This window comes from Pleurodeles waltl, chromosome 7 (genome assembly GCF_031143425.1).
Source record: "Pleurodeles waltl isolate 20211129_DDA chromosome 7, aPleWal1.hap1.20221129, whole genome shotgun sequence".
Taxonomy (NCBI): Eukaryota; Metazoa; Chordata; class Amphibia; order Caudata; family Salamandridae; genus Pleurodeles; species Pleurodeles waltl.
Genome location: NC_090446.1, coordinates 899,550,887 through 899,573,215, shown reverse-complemented (window position 1 = coordinate 899,573,215; position 22,329 = coordinate 899,550,887).

Sequence of the window (22,329 nt, the reverse complement as noted above, 5' to 3'; positions counted from 1 at the left end):
GGCGACGTCGGGGTGGTTGTGTCTAGGAGGTCCCAGAGTTCGATGGCGTGCTTACGAGCGGAGCGGGTGTTGAGGAGGATGCAGTGGAGGTGGTTGGGTTCTCTGGTTGGTGGTTTGGTGGGCTGGATGCTGGTGAATCTGCAGTTCCGGCAGGCGAAGGGCCCTTGGGTGCACTTCGTGGTGGCCCGGTAGCAGGGGTGGTCTCGTCCAGTGTTGAGTGCGTGGGGGGTGCTGGAGTCGTAGTGCAGTCTGGCATTGCGGGGTCCTGGCGCTGGGCGCAGACGGGCTTGCCTTTAGCGCGCCCACTGCGCTTCCGCGCGGCAACCTCCATAAGAGGCGAAGTGGGAGGGAGGAGCAGCTGGGAGGCGGGAGCGGGCAGCCAATAGGCGAGGGCACGGGAGACAGAAGGTAAAAGGGGGCGGGCCGCAGGGTAGCAGCGGCGGGAAGTGGGGGGTGGGAGGGGCACAGAGGGCAGTGGCGCAAAAGGGAGCGCCTAGCAGAGAGACAGAAATGAGACAAAAAGCAAAAGCAGAATGCCAAAATATAAACAACAAGTTACAAGACAATTTGGGAGAAAAAAAAAAGATTAGCAGTACAACCAACAGTCACCAGCGGCTGCGAACCCTCGGCAGCAGCGGGAGTGAGACACGGGCACCCAGGAGGAGCCGTGTGGCGACCCGAGGTCAGGTCGCACTCACTGCCACGCGTCGACCTCCATAAGAGGCGAAGTGGGAGGGAGGAGCAGCTGGGAGGCGGGAGCGGGACGGCCAATGGGCGAGGGCACGGGAGACAGAAGGTAAAAGGGGGCGGGCCGCAGGGGAGCAGCAGCGGGAAGCGGGGGGCACAGAGGGCAGTGGCGCAAAAGGGAGTGCCTAGCAGAGAGACAGAAATGAGAGACAAAAAGCAAAAGCAGAATGCCAAAATATAAACAACAAGTTACAAGACAATTTGGGAGAAAAAAAAAAGATTAGCAGTACAACCAACAGTCACCAGGGGCGGCGAACCCTCGGCAGCAGCGGGAGTGAGACACAGGCACCCAGGAGGAGCCGTGCGACGTGGGGAGCGACCCGATATATGCTGCAGCCCATGGGAAACCACTGGTGCTCCAATGCCCTGGGTATCTATGTACCATATACTAGGGACTTAAATGGGGGCACCAGTATGCCAATTGTGGGGTGCACTAAGCCAGGAATAACCAAACTTAGGGGGAGACAGCACAGTCACTGGGGTCCTGGATAGCAGGATCGCAGTGAACAAAGTCAAAACACACTGACAGCAGGCAAAAAGTGGGGGAAACCATGCCAAAAGAGAGGGTACTTTCCTACAGGTGGTGTCCGGTGGAGAATCAGGGTACCTGTCCAACTCAGCCAGGCGCACCTCCACCCCATCTAGCTCACATTCTAATGTTCTGCAGACATTTTTGACTTCTTTGATGAATATGATTTGTGTGACAACATTGAAAGTGTCCCATTCTATAGCACATCTCCCTACTAGGTTATGGTTTTCAGCAACGTAGTGTTGTATGTGGGTGTCTAATGCATGCCTAAGAGCAGTCTCTTCCAACACGTCGCTCATAAGACGCCAGTGGGGAGCAGGGGGTCACGGGGGCAACCAGTGCAGGTCCACCACATGGGTGGAGTGATCTGCTACGATTCTGCCTAGGTGATCTGTGTGTGTCACCAAGGGAATTATAGTTTGGAGCTCAGAAAACGGTCCAATCGGACATAGAGGTGGTGGGGTATGGAATAAAAGGAATAAACTTTATCAGTTAGATGCAACACACAACAAATATCCTTGAGGGACCACTGTCCAGCCCAGGTTGTGAGATGTGCTGCTTGATGAAAGGGTAATGTACAGGTCAGGGGTGGGTGGGATCTGTCTAGGGAGGTGTCCAGGAAAGTGTTGAATTCACCCCCCCAAGAGCCATGGGCAGTGTCTCTTAAGGTTGAGGTGTGTCGATAGACAGTCCCAGAGAAGGTGCTGATTTGTGTTAGGGGCATATATGCTGCCTATCTAGAGTGGTTTCCTGTGTAATCAGCCCTCCAACAATAAGAAGCAGCCCTCTGAATCAACTGTGACCCCAGTCTCCTGTAATGGAAGGCCTGGCCACACCCAGATCAGAGCCTCTCGTGCAAATGCACAATAGGTTGTAGCATGAAGCCTTGGTGCCTCCTCCTCAGTGATGTGTCTCTTGTAGTAATACTATGTTGGCATTCTGACGCCGGACGTAGGAGCAGACTGTGTAGCACTTCTGTGCATTGTGCATGCCCCTTATGTTGAGTGAGGAAGCAGACTGTCGTAGGTGTGTTAATAGAGCTAATGTGGATTTGCTGCGGAAGGGTAAATTGGGAGGCCCCCTCCCGTGTGCCCCCACGTTTATTTCTAGCGGTTTGAAAGCTGTTGTTTACTCCAGCCATGTGAATGACTCACTAGGTTACAGTCAGGATGGGGAAGGATCACATATCTTGGGAGAAAAGGGTAGTAGGAGGTTGTCAAATGGGAGGAGCCTCTTGCAACGGGTGAGGTGCCCAAACCGGGAGTGCATAATGCCAACTATAAGAGATGGGGTTGTAGCGGAAAGTGCTGCTGATGTGGTCTGCGTGTGAGCCATATATACTTCTTTGTGTGATATCTTCTGTAGGATGGGGACAGCTGGGATAGTGGGCAATTCTGTTAGCCTTGCTTTACGTTTCAGATCAAGCAGTTTAGTTGTGCACCCATTAACGGGGCACTCCGTTTGGTGCTTGGCAATAGTTATGGGGGGAGGCCTTAGTGTAATATGTGCTATGCTTGTAGCAGTCCTCAGAAATTTCAAATGTCTTCCCCACTGTTTCCTTATGCGCTGTCCTGCTCATGCGGCCCCCGGGGAGGGACCGCTGAACAGCTGCGCAAGGTCCCAGTCTCTTAAGATCAGGCTGTCCGCTGTCTGTGGTGTGACAACAGGTAGTTTGGGTGAGTCTCGGGGCGAGATGGTTGAGTCTGTGGACTCCTCGTCTGTTGTGAAAAGGTGGGGACCTGTGTCATCTTTGGTTAAGCGGGTCACCACTCCCAGGGCTGCTGCGGCAGTCAGCGCTGCTTTTCTCTCCTTAATGATCTGTTCCAAATCTGGGGAGGCGGTCTGGATTTCCTGGGAGGCCGCCCTCTTACGCGGTCATGTCGCTCATCTCTGCCTGCGGCGGGGAGACAGGAGGGATCCTCCAGTACCATGTGCTGAGGTATCATTGTCATGATGGTCCAACCGTTGTGTCACCTCTGATGGATCTGTAAAAAAGTGTATCTTGTTGTTTTCAGTGATCCTCAGGTGGGCTGGGAAGAGTAGAGAATTCTGTAGTCCCAATTACCGGAGGCGGTGTTTGACTACCAGGAATGTGGAGCGCCGCTGCTGAATCTGTTTGGTGTAGTCAGGAACAGCATCAGTGTTTCGTCTTCAAGTTGTAGAAGTGGCTCCATCCTAGCCGCTTGCAAGACAGCATCCCTGTCCCGGTAGTGCAGAAGTTTTACAAGCATACGACGTGGAGGTGACCCGGGGGGTGGCCAGCGACCGGGGACTCTATGTGCCCTCTATAGTGTGTAGAATGATGTAAGGTCAGAGTCTGATGTAAAGGAGCAGAACAAGGCCTCTGGGAAGATTAGGGGGTCCGACCCCTCCGCCCACAGAGGTATCCCAATGATTCTAATGTTATTTCTTCAGGAGCACCCCTCTGCGTCCTCCACTCACATCTCTAAGCTCTGGACCTGAGTGTGAAGGTCTTGCAGCTCTACCTGATGTCTTTTCCCCATTGGAGACTTTACCAGTTTTCGGTGGTCATCTCGAAGGAAGTGACGTTTCGAGGTCAGTGTTTCAAACTGGACCTCCATTGATTGTTTGACTTGTGCTATAGCTGCGAGCACTTAATCTAGCTTGTCCGACATCGTCGAAGCATCTGCGCTGCCCTGGGCCCAGGACGTCCTTCCAGTAAGCACAGGGGCTGAGATTCTGAGGGTTGCAGGGTCGGCAGAGGTGTACGCTGTCTGCCCGTTATAGTTACAAGTCCTGGTTATGTTCTTTTCCTGCCTTTCCTGATATCAGGAATACACTGCTCTTTGCTCGGTCTGTCAACTTGACCCCCCTGGGAAGCCGGTGTAGGAAGTTGGCTCTGTATATACTATCTCAAAGTGAGAGATAGTGTGCACATAGTCCAAGGTTTCCCCTTAGAAGTTGGTAGTCGCAAAACTAGATAATACTAATGCTCTATTTTGTGGTAGTGTGGTCGAGCAGTAGGCTTAACAGAGGGTAGTGTTAAGCATTTGTTGTACACACAGGCAATAAAGGAAGAACACACGCTCAAAGACTTAACTCCAGGCCAATAGGTTTTTTGTATAGAAAAATATCTTTTCATAATTTATTTTAGAACCACAAGATTCTAGGTAAGTACATAAAATACAAGGTACTTCACACAGGTAAGAATAGAACTTTGATTTAAAACAGTAGTACACACAGTTTTGGTTAAAATGGCAAGCTATTTTAAAAGTGCACAGTGCAAAAATAAACAGTTCCTGGGGGAGGTAAGTTTTGGTTAGTTTCTCAGGTAAGTAAAGCACTTACACAGTCAGTCTCCTGGACGTAGACAGCCAACCGTTAGGGGTTCAAGGCAACCCCAACGCCACAGCACCAGCAGCACAGGGCCGGTCAGGTGCAGAGGTCAAAGGAGGGCCCAAATCACATAGGTGCCTATGAAGAACAGGGGTGCTCTGGTTCCAGTCTGCTAGCAGGTAAGTACCTGCGTCCTCGGGGAGCAGACCTGGGGGGTGGGGGCTTGAGTTTGTAGAGCACTGTGGGGTTGAGGGGGGGGTGATACAAGCACACAAAACACACCCTCAGCGGCACAGGGGCGGCCGGGTGCAGTGTGCAAAGTAGGCCTCAGGTTTGCTAATGCATTGCCGGGGGGGTGCAGAGAGGTCGACTCAGGGTTCCACGTCGTTGGAGTCACCTGGGAGTCCTCTCTGCAGTGTTTGTAGTCCTGGACTCGAGCCGGGGACGTCAGGTGCATTGTGTGAAGACTCACGCTTCTGGCGGGAAGTGAGAGCATCTTTAACGTTGCTTCTTTGTTGCAAGTTTGTTGCTGTTTCTAAACAGTGCCGTTGTTCTCAGGAGGTTCTTGGTCCTTTGGGTGTAGGGCAGTCCTCTGAGTCCTCAGAGGTCGCTGGTCTCGATGGATGCGTCGCTGTGCAGGTTCTTTGAGTCTGGAGACAGGCCGGTAGGGCTGGGGCCAAGTCACTTGTTGTCCCCATCATCTCTGCTGGGCTTTCAGGTAAGCAGTCCTTCTTGTTGCAGGAATCTGATTTCCGTGGTTCAGCGTCGCCCCTAAATACTGAATTTAGGGGGGTGTTCAGGTCTGGGGGGCAGGAGCCTATGGCCACTGCCCCGGAGGGTGGCTACACCCTCTTTGTGCCTTCTCCCTGTGAGCATCTCTAAGATGCCCTCTGTGTGCATTTTTCAATAAGTCCCACACTGGCATCAGTGTGGATTTATTGTGCTGAGAAGTTTGATACCACACTTCCCAAATTTCAGTGTAGCCATTATGGAACTGTGGAGTTCGTATTTGACTCCAAGACCTTGTACTCTTTATGGCTACCCTGCACTTACAATGTCTAAGGTTTGGCTTAGACATTGTAGGGGCATAGTGCTCATGCAAACATGTGCTCACCTGTGGTATAGAGCACCCTGCCTTAGTGCTGTAAGGCCTGCTAGAGGGGTGACTTACCTATGCCACAGGCAGTGGGTTAAGGGCATGGCACTCTGAGGGGAGTGCCATGTCGACTTAGTCATTTTCTCCCCACTAGCACCCACATGCTGTGAGGCAGTGTGCATGTGCTGAGTGAGGGGTCTCCCAGGTGGCATAATACATGCTGCAACCCTTAGAGACCTTCCCTGGCTACAGGGACCTTGGTACCAGGAGTACCAGTTACAAGGCACTTATCTGTATGCCAGGGCTGTGCCAATTGTGGGAACAAAGGTACTGTTTAGGGAAAGAACACTGGTGCTGGGGTCTGGTTAGCAAGGTCCCAGCACACTTTCAATCATAACTGCATCAACAAAATGCAAAAAGTTAGGGGGTAACCATGCAAGGGAGGCATTTCCCTACAGCCGGTCTCATGGATTTCCCGGGCTCCAAGGGTGCAAGTTCCATGGGCATGCTACTGTCAACCTAGGATTATGGCAGTGTTGGGTCATTCAGTGGTTCTCCAGTTGAATTCAACACGGTTATTCCCATCCAATTCCAAGGGGGAGCCATTGACGGGGTCCATCTGGGTATCAACAAAGGTCTAACAAGGCTTCTGGAGTACACAGTTAGCTGCTAGCTGGGGGGAGAGGGGGGTACTCTCCATCTGTCCCCTGGGCCCGGCCTGCTGCATTATCTCTCTGGGAGTCTCTCTCAGTTTTTACCAGGCTGATGACTGTTGGTCTCAGGACAAGGCTGCTTCTCCTGTCATGCGCCTCAGATCCCAGGCACCCTCAATTTCTTCCAGGCACTACCTGGTCCAAGGCTCTGCTCTGCTCGTCCCCCACCAGGCCTAATCCTGCACCTCATCCAAGCTGTCAATCTCAGGAGCCTCCCCCGGGCCTGTGCTCCAAGTGATCACCCTCACCTGATGACTCTGCGGCGTGTGGATCACAGCTGGTGCCAACGCAGCCCCGGGGGGGGGGGCCTCCTGCTCAACGAATCGCAGCCGACAATCGGGCCCAAAATATGGCAGCGATGGGCAGCCACTGCCGCGTGTCGCTCTGAGCCCCCGCCTTAGCCACCCAGTCTTTGATGTTGGGCGGCCCTGTAGCAACGCCGGCATGATGACTTCAATGGCTGTGGATCATGGTTGATGGTCTCCTCTGTAGTGCAGCTGGGAGCTCCTGGCCTGGGGGACCGCCCCCGCAGTATACGCTGGTATGCCGCACCCACCAAGTGGCCTTGTGTGGGTGCAGCCGCTCACCCCCAACCCCACCTCCCACCCCTCCAAGGCCAGTCTCCCATGCGCCCGGGGGTCCGGCAAGCGGGTAATCAAATGTTGCTGCCACTGTGCCCATGTTATCTCCTGGTAAGTTGTCGGCCCATGGCAAAAGCTGCACTATAGTGTGTCCGCCATGTTGGGTTGCTTGGCCACGCACCCCTGCTCCAAATGATCATACTGAGAGCTAAGAAAATATTCTTCCTCCAGATCAAGATTCTCACAGTCTCGTCATACTACTTCGTCTTCGGGTGTGTACTCACCTACTAAGACAGATTCTCCTCCGCAAAGAACATTTCCTGTAGATGATGTGAATGCCTTCCAGGAGGTTTTCATTAAAAGAGCCAATAAGTTAAATGTTGACTTAGCAACTACCACCACTTCCACATCGGTAATCTTTATAACAAAAGGTTTGCTTCTATACCGCTACTACTGCTGGCATCAGAATCGTTGGAGCATGCTGTGGATTTATTTCTGACACCAGCTGCTGTTAAGGCTTGCCCGATCCTGCCTTCAGAAGAAATACAAGCTTCCAGATCAGGATCCCTCTTTCCTACGTGCGGCTACTGTTCCAGACTCAGTTATGGTCTGTGTGGCCTGTAAGTTACATGTTACAGCCACTTCATCCACTGTTGCTTCTATCTGATAAAGACCTCTAGTTGCAGATTTCTTACCTTAGAATTACCCCCAGTGTCAGTCTGGATCCAGAGATTTTTCTTAGGCAGTACCCTTACTCGTTGTAAGGTGACGTCGGTTGACTCCGCAACCGTTGTTGGTGTTGTGGTCCCTGGATATGATATCATGGGTCGTATATAGGTGACAATGACATCAGTTCTTTCTTGCCCCAGGCTATGCGCAGATCCGAATAGAGCTACCCCTACAGTCGCTTTTTGACTGGCTTTTCAACTTTTTGTCAAAGTTTTTTTCAACTTCTTGCCTCATCGAGGATGTCATCACGGAAGACTGGCTTCAAGCCCTGCAAATCCTGTCACTGTATAATGTCCGTAACGGATCCGCAGCTTGTCTGTGTGTGGTGTTTGGAGCGCGAATATGACCCAAAGTTGTGCTCCCGCTGCCAGGCCTTGAACCCAAAGGCTTTTAAGGAACGGTCCCTAAAGCTTTGTCCCTGCATCCAGCTCCACATTGCTCCCGGTCTAGAGGAATGTCCTGAGATCACTCGCGGAGCCACTACCACTCGTCGTCGTCCCATCCGAAATCGTCAGGACACCCAGGTAAGCACAAGCGCAGGCGTTCTTTGACTTCGCCCTGTTGGTCGGACAACACATCGCAGAAGAAGGAGCATACTCGCTCTAGACCTCCATCTTCGGAGCCTACTTCTGGGTCGGCTCTATGCCTCCTTGAATTTCTGGAAGCTGGAGCCGCCCCTGCCCAACTCAAGGAATTTTACAAGGCCATGCGCTTCATCTTTGGGCAGTCCGGCCCTGCTTGAGAGCCTCTGGGCCCCGCAGAGGCCACTTCAGATTCTGCACTGGCGGCTTTGGCCTCGACTCCAAGGGGCACCCAGGGATCCACTTACGGATCCGAACCTGCTGCAGTCGTACCACAGCTACCTTCCCCAACGACAGTTCCGACATCAAGGCTCCTGATGCCACCCACGACTGCGGGCGACGTCGATCCTATACTCATTGCCGACACACAGCCGGAACCGCATAGCTCGACATTAATTCCAGTTTTGGTGGGGGCCTTGCTCCGTGGGTTGCATCCTGATCCTTTTTCTTATGGGTACGAATTTAGTGAGAGTATGGAGGAGTTGCTGGAGCCTTTAGAATACCAGCTAGCAGACCCTGTGGGCTGGGCTCATGAATTGAGTGAAGCCAGCAGTCTGCATACCTCCCCTGACGCAGGATGTTTTTTTCCCCTAAGGTGGCTACAGAGGAGGGAGCTTCTTACTGCATGCTGGTGTGGAGAGTGGCAGAGATCTTGGGCTTGGAGCTGCCTTTGGTGCCTGTCAGGATTAACCTCCTGGCTAAGGCGCTTCAGCATTGGGATTCTATGTCTGAACCCCTTCTGTCCTTTAACAAAGTCCTCACTGATGTCCTGCTGGGGACCTGGTCCAAACCCAGCACAGTGGCTTCTTTTAGTAGGACTTTAGCCCCCGGCCATAGGTCTGCTCCTAACGACCAGGCTTTCCTGACCTAACACGACATCCCCCACCCGAGCGTTTGGTCAACCCAGCACCAACATCCCATGGTGCATTCCCTTCCATTCCTCCTGATAGGAATCCAAAAGGCTGGATCACCTTGGGAAGGAGTTGTTTTCTTCCTCCAGCCTGACACACCGGTCCAGGCTGTTACACCCATACTTTGAGACACGGTTGTGCAAGTGCTGCCACAGGTCCCAGAGGATTCCCAGGTCATTCTCTCCCAAGCTGTTGCTGATGGGAGAGAGACAGCTAAGTTCATGATCAGATGTGGTCTGGATGCGACCGATTCTCTAGGCAGATCAGATGCTTTGACAGTGGCCTTGAGACACCACACCTGGTTAAGGAAATCTTTTCAGGGGATGTCCAATCCACTCTGATGGACATGCCCTGTGATTACACCCGTCTCTTTGGAGACAAAGCGGACTCGGCGCTCGAGCACTTTAAGAAGTCTCAGGCTAAGGCCCGGTCCCTTGGCCTCGCTGCTGCCACTCACCCCCTTCGGCCTGCTTTTCACCCCTTTTGTGGCTACTGAAGGGGTGCCCAGCCAGGTCAGTTCCGTGCCAGCCACCATGCCGCGCATGCTGCCCAACCTCTGAATGGCGGAGACGTGGGATCTACTGCCAGAGTGGATCAGGGAGCCAGCGGCCTACCCAGTCCACTGCCCTCCCCCTTCACCTACCCCTTCCCCCTTTCCCAGCCGTAGCCTCCAAACCTTCCTAGTCTGACGCTTCCCCATCAGGAACCATGCAGCGTCAAAATTCGGCATCACCTGCCCTGCTGGGACACCATCACATTAGACAACTAGGTTTTGCAAATAGACCAAAGGGGCTGCTCCCTCCCCTTCAAGATTACTCCTCCATCCAGGCCACCATCCTATGATCGGATGATGGAAGATCAACGGGCACTTCTCCGCGAGGGAGGTTATGGCTCTCTTGGCCAAGGCAGCCATGAAGAGGGTCCCTGTGCCAGAAGTACTTCAGGGTTGTTATTCCCGCTACTTTCTGGTGCCCAAAAATGACAAGGGCCTCTGCTGTATCCTAGACCTTCAGTCCCTCAATCTCTTCCTCAGAAATGCTTACTCTGGCTCAGGTCCCATCTTCCCTGGACCCAGGACACTGGATGGTAGCGTTGGACTTGCAGGACGCATATTTCCATAGTCCCATCCTGCCTTCCCACAGACATTACTTGTGGCTTGTGTTCACAAAAGTGATGGCGTAGGTCGCAGCTCATCTGCGCAGGTTAGGGGTTTCATTCTTCCCCTACCTCAACAACTCACTGTTGCTGGCAGGCTCGCCCCAGGCTGTCGTCTCCCACCTTCAGACTACGGTGGACCTCCTGCATTCGCAGGGGTTCACTATAGAGGTGCCGAAGTCACACCTGACTTCCCCTCAGAAGCTCCCTTTCATTGTAGCAGTTCTGGACACAGTGCAGTTTCGGCCTATCCTCCCAAGCGATGAGTCCAAGATATTCAGGCTATAATACGATGTTTCAACCTCTATCCTGGATTTCGGTGAGAATGACTCTGATGCTGCAGGGCCTCATGGCCTCCTGCTGGTGACACACACCAGATGGCATATGCAGGTTCTGTAGTGGGACCTGAAGTTCCAGTAGGTGCAGCATCAGGGAAATCTCTCTGACGTGGTTCAGATCCCGGAAGGGACTGCACAAGAACTGCAGTGGAGGCTTCCAAACTCCTACCAGATTTGACAGTAGTGGAAGATCCATCACTTCTGGGATGAGGCGGCCACATTGGAGAAGCGGAAATCAGCGGCACCTGGTCTCTGAAGGAGTCCGAGCTCCATATCAATTTTTTGGTGCTCAGGGCAATCAGAATGGCATTGAAAGCATTCCTACTTTCTTTCAAGTGATGCAGGTGTTAATAGATAACACCACTGCTATGTGGTACTTCAACAAGCAGGGCAGAGTGAGGTCGTGGACTCTTTGTCATGAGGCTTTATGCCTCTGGACATGGCTGGAACATCAGGGCATATCCCTGGTGGTTCAACATCTGGCAGGTTCTCTGAACACCAGAGCGGAAAAACTCAGCCGTCAATGCCTGGTCAATCATGAATGGCGTCTCTATCCGGAGGTGGTACAAGGTCTTTTTCAGGAGAGGGGCAAGCCTTGGTTAGATCTGTTTGCCTCTGCAGAGAATGCACAATGTCAGCTGTTTTGCGCAATTAAATTTGCAAGCTGGCACTCGTTCTGTGACACTTTTTGTCCCAAATGGAAGTCAGGCCTCCTTTACGCATTTCTGCCCAGAGTTTTCAAGAAGATCAAGAAAGCCCGGGCCCGAGTCATTCTTGTAGCGCTGGACTGGACTCGAAGAGTATGTTATCCTGAGCTCTTGAGCACGGTCATTGATCCTCCGATCACACTGCCCCTTCGGGAGGATCTTCTGTCGCAGCAGCGGGGGCGGTTCTCCAACCAAACCTGTCCAGTCTCCACCTTCTTGCATGGAGATTGAGCGGCGGCAGTTGACAGCTTTTGACCTTCCACCCGAAGTCTGCAATGTTTTCTTGACAGCCTGGCATCCCTCCACTAAAAAGGTGGTATATGCCTTTGTGGCATTGTGTACAGACAAGTCTGTTGACCCGCCCCCCCTTCCCTCTCTGCTCCTCTTTCTGAGCTTCTTTTGTTTGTCCTTACCCCTCAGGGCTCTGCTCTAGGCACCCTGAAGGGCTAGTTGTCTGCCATCTCGGCTTTTCTCTGATTGCCCGACCAACCCTCATTGTTTAAATTTCCCATTGTTGGAAAATTTCTTAAGGGTTTTACCCATCTCTTTCCTCCTTCCCCGTTCATGATGCCCCAATGGGATTTGAATTTAGTTCTTACCTTTCTGGTGTGTGCTCCCTTTGAGACACTTAATAACTGCCCGCTTCAACTCCTTACTCTGAAAACAGTCTTCCTTGATGGTTTCACCTCTGCCTGCAGACTGAGTGAGTTGCAGGCTCTTTCTTCAAAGCCACCTATCCACCCAGGGCTTCCTTTCTATCTAAGGTGGTCACGCCCTTTCAGTAGGCCAGTTCATCACTTTGCCTACTTTTTACGCACCTCCACATCCTTCTAAGGAAGAGGAGAGACTCCACTTCCTGGACCCAAAAAAGGCATTGGCGTTCTATATTGATTGTACCAAGAGTTCTGGGTGAATGATCAGCTCTCTGTGGGTTATGTGGGTGTGAAAAAAGATAGGGTTGTGCAGAAAAGAACCATCTCTAGATGGGTCCTCTGCATTAAAATGTGCTACGCATTGGCTAAAAAGCAGCCCCTGGAGGGCTCACACACTCACTCTACTTTAGCAACAGTTGCAACCACTGCATTCGCAAATGGAGCTTCAGTCCTGGACATCTGCCAGGCAACAATGTGGGCGTCCTTACACATGTTTACCAAACACTACTACCTGGACCGTCAAGTCCGATGGGGCGGGTATTTTGTGCATTCGGTCCTGCAGGACTTCCTAGTATGATCTTGGTTCGCAGACCCTCCTCCGGGGATGGTATTGCTTGGGTATCTATTCTAAGGTAAAGAATCTGCAACTAGAGGTTTCTAGAAGATGAACAAGTTACTTACCTTCAGTGACAAATTATCTGGTTGAGACATATTTTAGTTGCAGATTCCTTACTGACCTACTCATCCTCCCCACTCTGCAAACCGATTTCTAGGGACAGGGACTTCCCTTTTAAGGTCCTATTTCTGTTGCACCAGGATCAGTGTTCTTCATGGCTCCGAGCTTTTGACGTGATAGGAAACTGACGTCAGCACACCGGGGTGGTGCCTATATATGACTCGCTGTAGGAAACTGGCACTTGTTGCAGTTACCATGCCCCCTCCCACCACACTTTTTGCCTGATATTGATTCTGACTTGACTGAGCTTGTGCTGTGATCCTGCTAACCAGGCACCAGCACCAGTGTTTTTTTACCTAAAAATGTATCATTGTTTCCACAGTTGGCACACCTTTGGCACACAGATAAGTCCCTTGTAAAAGGTACCAGAGGGGGTTCCTAAGGGCTGCAGCATGTGTTGTGCCACCCTAAGGGACCCCTTACCTAACACATGCACACTACCATTGCAGATTGTGTGTGTTGGTGGGGAGAAAAAGGCAAAGTCGACATGGCATCCCCTCAGGGTGCCATGCCCACAAAACACTGCATGTGGCATAGATACGTCACCCCTCTAGCAGGCCTTATAGCACTAAGGGAGGGTGCACTATAGCACAGGTGAGGGCATTACTGCATGCGCAATATGCCCCTTCGGTGCCTAAGTCCAGTCTTAGACTTTGTAAGTGCAGTGTGGCCATGTTAAGTATATGGTCTGGAAGTTTGTCAAAACGAACTCCACAGTTCCATAATGGCTACACTGAATAGTGTGAAGTTTGGTATCAAACTTCTCAGCACAATAAATAAACCCCCACTGATGCCAGTGTGGGATTTATTAAAAAAATGGACACAGAGGGCATCTTAAAGATGCCCCCGTATGTTACCCAATCCACAAGTGTAGGACTGACTGGTTGTAGGAAGCTGGCTCTGTATCTTCTATATCAAAGTGAGGTATAGTGTGCACAGACTTGAGGGTTTCCCCAGGGGCTTGACAGAGGCACAAATAGATAATACTAATGCTCTATTTGTGGTAGTGTGGTCGAGCAGTTAGGCTTATCAGAGGGTAGTGTTAAGCATTTGTTGTACACACACAAGCAATAAATGAGGAACACACTCTCAAAGACAATACCCGGCCAATAGGTTTTTATATAGAAAAATATATTTTCTTAGTTTATTTTAAGAACCACAGGTTCAAGATTTACAAGTAATACTTCAAATGAAAGGTACTTCACTCAGGTATCTTAGGAACTTTGAATCAACACAATATCATGTACAGTTTTGGCAAAAATGGCAATAAGCTATTTTAAAATTGGACACTGTGCAAAATTCAACAGTTCCTGGGGGAGGTAAGTATTTGTTAGTTTTTCAGGTAAGTAAAGCACTTACAGGGTTCAAAGTTGGGTCCAAGGTAGCCCACCGCTGGGGGTTCAGGGGAACCCCAAAGTTACCACACCAGCAGCTCAGGGCCGGTCAGGTGCAGAGGTCAAAGTTGTGCCCAAAACGCATAGGTTTCAATAGAGAAGGGGGTGCACCGGTTCCAGTCTGCCAGCAGGTAAGTACCCACGACTTCAGAGGGCAGACTAGGGGAGTTTTGTAGGGCACCGGGGGGGACACAAGTCAGCACAAAAAGTACACCCTCAGCGGCACAGGGGCGGCCGGGTGCAGAGTGCAAACAGGCGTTGGGTTTGCAATTGGTTTCAGTGGGAGACCCAGGGGTCTCTTCAGCGAAGCAGGCAGGCAAGGGGGGGGGCTTCTCGGGGTAGCCACCACTTGGGCAAGGGAGAGGGCCACCTGGGGGTCGCTCCTGCACTGGAGGTCAGATCCTTCAGGTCCTGGGGGCTGCGGGTGCAGTGTTTTTACCAGGCATCAGGTTCTTTGAAGCAGGCAGTCGCGGTCAGGGGGAGCCTCTGGATTCCCTCTGCAGGCGTCGCTGTGGGGGTCAGGGGGGTCAACTCTGGCTACTCACGGGCTCGCAGTCGCCGGGAGTCCTCCCTGTAGTGTTGATTCTCCGCAGGTCGAGCCGGGGGTGTCGGGTGCAGAGTGGAAAGTCTCACGCTTCCGGCGGGAAACGTGTAGTCCTTTAAAAGTTGTTTCTTTGTTGCAAGTTTCAGTCTTTGTGGAACAGGGCTGCTGTCCTCGGGAGGTCTTGGTCCTTTTAGATGCAGGGTAGTCCTCTGAAGCTTCAGAGGTTGCTGGACCCTGGGGAACGCGTCGCTGTTGCAGTTTTTCTTGAAGTGGGGAGACAGGCCGGTAGAGCTGGGGCCAAAGCAGTTGGTATCTCCATCTTCTCTGCAGGGCTTCAGGTCAGCAGTCCTTCTTCGTCTTAGGTTGCAGGAATCTGATTTCCTAGGTTCTGGGGAGCCCCTAAATACTGAATTTAGTGGTGTGTTTAGGTCTGGGAGGGCAGTAGCAAATGGCTACTGTCCTTGAGGGTGGCTACACCCTCCTTGTGCCTCCTCCCTGAGGGGAGGGGGGCACATCCCTATTCCTATTGGGGGAATCCTCCAAAATCAAGATGGAGGATTTCTAAAGGCAGGGGTCACCTCAGCTCAGGACACCTTAGGGGCTGTCCTGACTGGTGGGTGACGCCTCCTTGTTTTTCTCATTATCTCCACTGGACTTGCCGCCAAAAGTGGGGGCTGTGTCCAGGGGGCGGGCATCTCCACTAGCTGGAGTGCCCTGGGGCATTGTAACACGAAGCCTGAGCCTTTGAGGCTCACTCCTAGGTGTTACAGTTCCTGCAGGGGGGAGGTGTGAAGATGCCCTCTGTGTGCATTTTTTTAATAAATCCAACACTGGCATCAGTGTGGGTTTATTATTCTGAGAAGTTTGATAACAAACTTCCAAGTATTCAGTGTAGCTTTTATGGAGCTGTGGAGTTCGTTTTTGACAGACTCCCAGACCATATACTCTTATGGCTACCCTGCACTTACAATGTCTAAGGTTTTGCTTAGACTCTGTAGGGGCATAGTGCTCATGCACCTATGCCCTCACCTGTGGTATAGTGCACCCTGCCTTAGGGCTGTAAGGCCTGCTAGAGGGGTGACTTACCTATGCCACAGGCAGTGTGAGGTTGGCATGGCACCCTGAGGGGAGTGCCATGTCGACTTAGTCATTTTCTCCCCACCAGCACACACAAGCTGGCAAGCAGTGTGTCTGTGCTGAGTGAGGGGTCCCTAGGGTGGCATAAGAGATGCTGCAGCCCTTAGAGACCTTCCCTGGCATCAGGGCCCTTGGTACCAGGGGTACCAGTTACAAGGAACTTACCTGGGTGCCAGGGTTGTGCCAATTGTGGAGACAATGGTACATTTTAGGTGAAAGAACACTGGTGCTGGGGCCTGTTAGCAGGGTCCCAGCACACTTCTCAGTCAAGTCAGCATCAGTATCAGGCAAAAAGTGGGGGGTAACTGCAACAGGGAGCCATTTCCTTACACATTGCAATTTTCAGAAACAATGACATGGTTTACAGGTAAGTACAACACTTACAGTTTCAGTCTCCAGGTTTTAGGAAGTCCACCGGTTGGGGTTCAAGTTAACACCAACCACCAGCAACACGGGGCCGGCCGGGTGCAGAGTTCAAAGATGAGCAATTTTAACGTGGGCTATGGAGACAGGGGGTACTCTGAATCAGGCCTGCCTGCAGGTAAGTACCAGCGGCTCGGGGGGCAGACCAGGGGGGATTGAAAGAGCACTGGAGGGTCCATAATTAGGTATCAAGCACACACCTTCAGCAGCACAGGGGCATCCGGGTGAAGGGTGCCAACAGGACGTCGGGTTTTCAATGCTGGTCAATGGGGAGACCCTGGGGGTCACTCAGAGGCTGCAGGTGAGGTCCAGGGGGGTGTCTCAGGCACACCACCGGTCGAACATGGAGGAGAGCCGCATGCTGAACTTAGCCACACCTGGTGTCAGTTTCTCCAAGGCCTGGGGGCTGCGGGCGCATGTGTCTTTAGGTATCGGATATTTTCGTCTGGAGCTTTGCGGTCAGGGGGGGTCCTTGGGATTCCCTCTCCAGGTGCCGTCGTGAAGGGTTGGAGGGGTCAAACTAGGGTGGGCATTTGCTTGCAATCACATGGGGACCGACTATTGCTGGGTGGACCAGAGTGAGGTGGGAGTTCTTGGTTGTAGGTTTTTCTTAGACAGATCTTCTGCCCTCAAGAGTTCTTGGTCCTTTTTGTTACAGGGCAGTCCTCTGGAGTTGGGCAGAGGTCGCTGGTTCCGCTGGACGCGTTGCTGGTCTTTTGCAGGTTCTTTGAAGCAAGAGACAGGCCGGCAGGGCTGGGGCCAAAGCAGTTGTTGTCTTTCTTCTTCTCTGCTGGGGGATTCAGCTCAGCAGTCCTTGTCAAGTCACCAAAAATCTGGTGAGCTATGTTCAAGGAGGCCCTTAAATCCTTGTTTCAGGGGCGTTTTGCCCAGAGGGTGGCTACACCCTCCTTGTGCCCACTACCTTTGGGGAGGGGACACAAACCTAATCCTATTGGTGCCTGTTTTCCAAATCAACATGAGGATTCTGCAGGGATGGGGCGTCACCTCAGCTCTGGACACCTTAGGTGTCGTCCTGGCTGGGGCATTCACTCCTCCCTGTTGTCCCTAATTTTCCCACTGGACTTGCCGCCAAGTGGGCCTTTCTCGGGGGGGGCATCTCCACTAACTGGAGTGCCCTGCGGCACTATAACCCGTGGCTTGAGCCTTTGAGGATCACCGCCAGGTGTTACAGTTCCTGGAGGGAGGAGGTGTAAAGCACCTCCACCCAGGACAGGCTTTGTTTCTGACCACACAGTGCACAAAGGCACTCACCCCATGTACTCAGAAACTTGTCTGAAAGTGGCCGGCTGGGGCATACCAGTCAGCCTTACACTAGCAGGTTGGGTAACATACAAGGGGCATCTGTAAAATGCCCTCTGTGCATTTTTCAATAAATCCCACTCAGGCATCAGTGTGGGTTTACTGTGCATAGAAGTTTGATACCAAACTTCCCAGTATTCAGTGAAGCCTTTATGGAGCTGTTGAGTTCGTAATGACAAACTCCCAGACCATATATTCAGTATGGAAACACTGCACTTACAATGCCTAAGAATCGACTTAGACACTGTGGGGGCATATTGCTCATGCAGCTATGCCCTCAGCTGTGGTATACTGAACATGCCCTAGGGCTGTGAGGCCTGCCAGAGGGGTGACTTACCTATGCCACAGGCAGTGGTTTGTGGGCATAGGACCCTGAGAGAGGTGCCATGTCGACTTTGTCTTTTTCTCCCCACCAGCCCACTCAAGCTGCAAGGCAGTGTGCTTGTGCTGGGTGAGGGATCATCTAGGGTGGCATAATACATGCTGCAGCCCTTGGAGACCTTCCCTGGCTACAGTGCCCTTGGTACCATGGATACCTTTTACAAGGAACTTAACTTTGTGCCAATTACGGAAACAAAGGTCCGGTTTAGGGAAAGAACACTGGTGCTGGAGCCTGGTTAACAGGGTCCCAGCACACACTCAATCAAAGTTGGCATCAACGCTAGGCAAAAAGTGGGGGGTAACCATGCCAACAGTAGCACTTTCCTACAACCCGTGATGCCATATTTGGTGACCACGACGCGAACAGCAGACTCTGTTTTGACCGATTCCACCTAGTGGCATGCAGGGGTACTGCTCGAAGAAAAATCTCCAGATCCAGACTGACACCTGAGGGAAATTCTAAGGTAAGGAATCTGCAACTAGAATGTCTGTACCAGATAATTTGTAACCGAAGGCAAGTAACTTGTTCAACAAGCAGAGTAAAAAGTTGGAGACCTTGGGTTCCAGTCGAATAATTTGTAGAGGATCTTCCAAGAACAAAGGCATGAGGGTATCTGATAGAGACTTCTAGTTGCAGATTCCTTACCATATAATTTTCCCCCAGGCATCAGACTGGATCCAGAGATTTTTTCTTCGATCAATACCTTTGCGCGTCGGTAGGTGGCGTTGGTCAACTCTGCAGGCGTCGTAGGCGCTGTGATGACATCGAGAGTAGTATATGGACGTCGCCCTCGCGCAGTGACGTCAGTTCTTTTCTTTCTGCGCCACACGCTGATCCGAGAGAGAACTACCCTCGGCAGTTTTTTGGCCGAATTTGACCGTTTTGTCAATATTTTTTTGTGCGACCTTTGGTGTGTCGAGGATGTCCCCGAAGACCGGGTTCAAGCCGTGTGAGGACTGCCACCGCATGATGTCGGTGACAGACCCTCATTGTGTCTCCCTGTGGTGCCTCGAGCGCGACCACGACCCGAAGTCGTGCTCCGAGTGCCGGGCAATGCATCCGAAGGCTTTGAGGGAGCAGTCCCTTTGAGGGAGCGCTCCCTAAAGCTGATGGCGGCCCGGCACTCGACTCTGCATAGATCCCGATCTCGCTCGAGAGGAAGGTCTTGAGATCAGTCGCGGAGCCCCCACCACTCGTCGTCTTCAAAATCTTCAGGTCAAGGTAAGAAGAAGAAGAAGTCGAAGAAGTCCCATCGCTCTACGACTTCACCCCGTCGCTCGGCCGACGCGATGCAGGACGAGCGTCCACGAACTAGACCTCCGTCCTCGGAGCCTACGTCTGGGTCGACTCCGCGCTTCCCAGAGTTTTACGGAGCCTGAGCGACCCCCGCCCAACTCAAGGAGTTCTACGAGGCCATGCACCTCATCTTTGGGCATGCTGACTCCGATACGGTACCTTCGGGCCCAATGAGCTTTCCTGAGGGGCCTTCGGGCTCCGCGCCGGCGGCTTCGGCCCGGCCACCGAGGTCACCTCCGGATCCGTGCGCGGATCCGCACCGACCGCACAGTCTAGACCTTTCCTGGCGCTGGGTCGTTTAGCGACGCTCCCGACGTCGGTAGTGCCCACTATCGACATCGACCCAATTCTCATTCCCCACGACTCGGAGTCGGAGCGGCGTTGGCCAACGCCGCCATCGGCTTCGGTGGGCCTCATTGGCCTGAGGTCGGATTCTGACCTATTTTCCTATGGGTACGAATACGGGGAGGAATTGGAGGGGTCCCTGGACCTTTAACAATACCAGGATGACCCTACTATGGACTGGGCACAGGACTTGGGAGAAGCCAGTGGTCTTGATATTTCTCCTGACTCTGGCATGCTGTCTCCTCTTACCGTGGCTACGGCGGAGGGAGCTACCTATAGTATGGTGGTTAGTAGGGCGGTTGAGGTCCTTGGCCTTGAGCTACCTACTGTCGAAGTCAGGTCTAACCTCCTGACGGAGGTGCTTCAGCCTAGGGCTTCTACGTCTGAACCCCTTCTCCCATTTAATGAAGCCCTCACTGATGTCCTTTTGGGTACGTGGTCCAAACCCAACACAGGGGCTCCTGTGAACAGGACGATCGTTCGCCGCCATCGGCCTGCGCCGAACGACCCGAAGTTCCTGTCCCAACATCCTACGCCTGAGAGTCTTGTTATCCAGGCGTCCTCTTCTTCTTGCGCGTTCTGTTCCGCATCCCCGTATAGGGAATCCAAAAGGCTAGAACAATTTGGTAAGAAGTTATTTTCCGTGAACACCGCATGCCTTTTGGGCCGTTATTCCCACTCCCTGTGGGATACGGTTGTGCAAGTCCTGCCACAGATACCGGAGGAGGCCCGTGCTATCATCTCCCAAGCAGTCAAAGATGGGAGAGACGCAGCAAAGTTCACAGTCCGTTGTGGGCTGGATACAACCGACTCTCTGGGCAGATCGGTTGCTACGACAGTGGCCTTATGGCGCCATGCCTGGTTACGTACTTCTGGTTTCTCGGGGGATGTCCAACAGTCACTCATGGACATGCCCTTTGATGGCACCCGTCTCTTCGGAGACAAAGCGGACTCGGCCTTGGAGAGGTTCAAGGGCTACGGCTCGGTCCCTTGGCCTTTCTGCCGCCACACGCCCCCCACATTCTGCTTTTCATCCCTTTTGTGGCCACGGAAGGGGCGCCCTGTCGCGTCCTCAACCCAGCCACTGGGCCATGCATGCTGGACAGCCTATGCATGGCTTGGGGTGTGGAATCCCACGTGGTCGTGGGACAGCGAACCAGAGGTCTGTCCAGTCCACCCCTGCCCCCGCAGCAGCCTCCAAACCTTCCTAGTCCGTCCCCTCACTCCCACCCAGTAGGTGGCAGAATCCACCATCACCTGCCCCACTGGGAACATATCACCACGAAGGGGTGGGTTTTGCAAATAATTTGGAAGGGCTACTCCCTCCCTTTCGAATCCGCACCACCACACATGCCACCATCCTTCCATCCCCTTTCGGAGGATCATTTGGTGCTTCTCCGCCAGGTAGTCGCGGCTCTCTTGGCCAAGGGAGTTATAGAAAGGGTCCCTGTGCCAGAAGAAGGTTGTGGTTGTTATTCCCACTACCAAAGAAGGACAAAGGCTTGCGCCCTATCCTAGATCTTTGGGACCTGAACTACTTCCTCAAGAAGGAGAAGTTCAAAATGCTCACCCTGGCTCAGGTTCTGCCTGCCTTAGACCCGGGAGACTGGATGGTAGCGTTGGACTTGCAAGACACTTATTTCCACATCCCCATCCTGCCTGCCCACAGACGTTACCTACGATTTGTGGTAGCTCACGAGCACTTTCAGTTTACTGTGCTCCCTTTCGGCCTTACCAGTGCCCCTCGGGTGTTCTCAAAAGTGATGGCGGTGGTTGCAGCTCATCTGCGCAGGTTAGGGGTCTCAGTCTTCCCCTACCTAGACGACTGGCTGTTAAAGGCGCCTTCGCCCCAGACAGTGGTCTCACACCTCCAGACTACGGCGAAGCTCCTGCACCAGCTGGGGTTCACTATCAACGTACGGAAGTCACACCTGACTCCCTCTCAGACGCTCCCTTTCATCGGGACAGTTCTGGACACAGTGCGGTTTCGGGCTTATCCTCCCCAAAAGTGAGTCCAAGACATTCAGGCTATGATTCAGATCTTTCAGCCTTGGTCTTGGATTTCGGTGAGACAGACTCTGAAGCTGCTGGGCCTCTTGGCCTCTTGCATCCTGCTAGTAACACATGCCAGGTGGCATATGCGGGCTCTGCAGTGGGACTTGAGGTTTCAGTGGGCGCAGCATCAGGGGAATCTCTCGGACATGGTCCAGATCTCGGAGGGGACTGCGAAAGACCTGCAGTGGTGGCTTTCGAATCCTAAATGGGTCAATGGCAGATCCCTCTCCCTTCCCCCAACCAGATCTCTCAATAGTGACAAATGTGTCGCTTCTGGGTTGGGGCGGCCACATGGGAGAGGTGGAGATCAGAGGCCTCTGGTCTCCGGCGGAGTCGGGACTCCACATAAACATGCTGGAGCTCCGAGCGATCAGACTTGCATTGAAAGCATTCCTTCCCTCTCTCAAAGGGAAACTGGTGCAGGTGTTCACAGACAACACTACCGCCATGTGGTACTCCAACAAACAAGGCAGGGTAGGATCCTGGACCCTATGTCAGGAGGCACTACGCCTCTGGACATGGCTGGAACATCAGGGCATTACCCTCATGGTTCAACATCTGCCGGGCTCTCTCAACGCAAGAGCAGATGAACTCAGCCGCCGACGCACTGTCGATCACAAATGGCGTCTCCATCCGGAGGTGGCGCAAGGTCTCTTTCTC